We start from the raw sequence: 3,788 nt of genomic DNA on the forward strand, positions 1-3,788 counted from the left end.
TATATTTTTCAGTAAAAGTCAGCAAATTGAAGATGTATTGCAGAGTTTTTTTTCGATTTTTTTTTTTACAAATTTGAGTGCAAAATCAAGATCAATGTAGAGATATTGTTCAGATTACAGTTCTATACAAATAATAGTTGTGTGCATATTATTGTAGAGCCATTGTGTAGATTTATAGTTATGTTACAAATTTGAAAAAGTTTATATTACAAAATTGTGAAGATTTCAAATTAGAATTCAGATTGGAGCAGATACTGTGTAATAATTTAGCAAGCAAAGTAAAGCTTTGAAGAATCTTAGTGTAGATTTGTAAAGATTACGAAGGCATTGTGCAAATCCAACTTTTAGCATGGATATGAAGTAAAACTTTTCTACACATCAAGTTTATAACAATTTTAGCCGATGGAAAGCTTGATCATATTTTAAATCTTTTCCTAAAAGAGATGTAGGCATTTAATCTTTATTATCACCATTTTTGTTAATCTTTATGCAAAATCTTGATAAAGATCCAAATATAAAAGGTAATACAAGCAATTTATGATGATGAAGAAAATGATGGATTAGTGTTAATCCTTGAAAGATTAATGCTAAACATGATAGTAAAATCAAGATTGAGTTCCACAATAGCATAATACAAGAGCCTTTTCATCATTGAGCTTTGGTTAAGTTCTCATTGAAAAAGGACAAATAGTTGGACGTGGATAGTGATTATAGCAAAGATTAATGCTAATCAATGTGATCAGTCAATAATCCTAGTAAAGAAATAATCGCACAAAACATAGTTAATACACATTTGATGGTCAATTATGCCTTATAATTTTGACTAACAAAGTTAACATCTTGATTAAGCTTCTTTGAGCTTGATTAAGAGAAGGATTGCAGTGTTAGTGAAGTCAAAAAAAGCTTGACAATGGATTGAATCAACTACAACCACACAATGGTGTGAGAGAGATTGAGTGAGAGGAGGGTCGAGCTTCCATTGGAGTGCAGCAATGGCGTTGCAACTAGTGGAGCGAGCTTTGCAGTGTGGCTACACAAAAACATCATCTCTTACAAAAAAACCGAGCACAAACATTAATGAGATGAGTGACGCACCTTGCCCATGCAATTGTGAGCTAGGTTATGGGAAGATTAGCTTCTCAGTTTAAGCTATTTTATGCTCCCAAGTGTGGTTGGGCAAAGCCCCATGACCTTGGCTAGTTTCTGCACTCTTTCTATGGTGCAAGGGATTCCCATAAATGGTATTGCTCTGCTAGGAAATAGCCCTATCACATAGCCACAATGTATTTTGAATGTGTATGTATACGAATGAGTTCTGTTATATTTTTGTTTTTTGTTTTTTCAAAAAATCTGCTCATTGTGTGGCATTGTTGTTGAGATTTGCGATTTCTGTAATTTTTACATGTATAATTTCTGAAATTTCTACATATTTTCTTATATTTCTCCATGTTAGGAAATGGAACCAACCTCTAAATATTCATAAAAATTGGCTCCCATCATTCTTGTTTACGACATTGCTTCAAGCATCAAGCATCAAGGTTTTGTTTTATTTGTTGGATGTCTGGAAATGCCTGGTAGGGATTCACTTGATGACTCAAAGGAAGGATGTGGCTTCTCCTCCATTTCAAAAGAGCTAGGGACAAAAGGGGAGGGAGGATCACTGGAATGCTTCATCTAGGCGGTCGACAATAAGCTCAGTCCAAATAAAGATCTCTTGTATTTGGTGTCTATCTAGCATCTACTGTAGTTTCTAGCCTTACCAATAGCCATTAGCAGTTTTTTCTTGTTCTTGTGTGTGTCTGAGCTTTCCACAAATCCTCTAGTGGTCAGTCACATAGCGCAAATTTTGAATTTTGGCACTTAGGGGCAAGGTTGGCTATGGTGGCCTACACGTAGGTGGGACTAGAAGAAGGTTATAGTGGCCAATGTGCTAGTGGACTAGAAGGTGACCTAGTAGAGTTTCGTCGACACCCACGTTTTTAAAAAAAAAACTATGAAGGATTGCAGTGCAAACGCATGAGATTTGCATGGAACAATGAGATCCATGGTGGAGCTAGAAGAGATGCTAGAACTGAGAAATAGTGATCAGCAAACTTGCAGAGTTGATGGAAGAGTGAGACCAATATACTTGCAGAGCTGAACAAAGGGCTAGAAGAGCAGCTAATCAAGGTGGAAGCTTCGAGGTAGCCAACATAAGCCAGTGAAAGGGATGTTGCACAACTTTGGGGCGGTAGTGTTCACAAAATGCCATCATCAATGTTGCAAAATTAAAATGCAACACCATCATAGAGCCTCAAGATCTTCGGCTATCAAACATCGCATCTTATAAGCATGAGAAAAGGCATAGCTCATTGCCCAGTGGGCTCGCTTTCATCACCATCATTGGTGTTAGTGGCCTTGTTATGCTGATTAGAGCGTTACTTCCCACCATCCTAGTGTCGATTCGAAAGCTCTTTCAAGATCACAAATAGGGGTTTAATTACTTTCTTTGAGTTGTTATACAACAACCTACAGCTAATTACCTATGGAGGAATAGGACAACGGCCACCTTCGGCACTCTTGAGGAAGCGGCCTGAGCCTACGATGATGGCACCATGCAAATCAAAGGAGCTGAATCTAAGGAATCGAGGAGGAGACAAAGTTAGTGACAACTGAAGGCACCACAACTAGTTGGTGTTCCGTCAACACAAATTATCTTATTTTCTCTCTCAACAAGATCATAACATTTCAGTAGTGCCATCTCTTTTGTTCTCTCTCATTTTCGATCACAGGCGGATCACATGTGCACAACAACAACAAATTTTTTTTTAAAAGAAAATAACTGTGCTTCATCAAGCCACTCATTGTGCTCTCAACATAAGGCTACAAGCAAGTATTCCAAGCACCATATGCACTGGGAAAAATCATCAAGAAGAAGCAATGCATTTGGCCAGCATGAGAGAAGAAACTTTTGAGTTTTAGCTTTTATTAGGGTTTTACACCTTTCTTGTCCAAACCTTGGGGGCTTTTCCACAATTTTGGTCCTTTTACACCTCCAAGTCCCATGCCATTTAGATTGCCGGCACCCAGCCACTATCTTTGGCCACTTCACACACACTAACGTATTAACCTATTGGAGGTTGTTCACACATGGTGTGGGGAATCACTCACGTTGTGCATTGGTGAGGTGTGAGCTTTGTTCACACGCTTTGTGTCTTGTGGGAAGATTCACATTAATTTGGTTGTTCACATGCCATGTTTGAGGTGTCAAATGCAACGTGCGTATCATGGGTTTTTATTCACATGCTTTGAGCTTCCTTGGTATTTTTTCATGTGTGCGAGGTGTGTCACACATGTTGATGCATTATTTGGCTTGTTCACACATGGTGTGAGTTTTGTGCATTGTTAGTTACATGCCTGGTGTACTGTGGACACATTTGGGGATTTGGTGAGTTTGTTCACACATTGTGGGTCACACATCCTATACACCTTGTGTTTGAGAGGTGTGTTCACACTTGTGTATTGTGTTTTGGTGCGTACACTTTGAGTAGTGTTCATATGCTACCATAGGTTGTTCCTATTACTTTTATCGTTTTATCGCCATGGTGTGAATTGTCATCATCTTGAAAGCATTTCTGATTGTGACCGTAGGGAAGCCGCTCATGCGCTATCATCATGGCTCTACAATTGCTATTATGGTTTGACTTCTCATGTCGTGTATCATATCTTTTATTGTATTCGCATATGCCTTTGATATTTCGAGGCTTAGACTTACTTGTTGACTTCTTGCTATCATGATAGTTTGAGGC

This window comes from Cibotium barometz, chromosome 38 (genome assembly GCF_041138505.1).
Source record: "Cibotium barometz isolate CiBa-2024 chromosome 38, ASM4113850v1, whole genome shotgun sequence".
Lineage (NCBI taxonomy): Eukaryota > Viridiplantae > Streptophyta > Polypodiopsida > Cyatheales > Cibotiaceae > Cibotium > Cibotium barometz.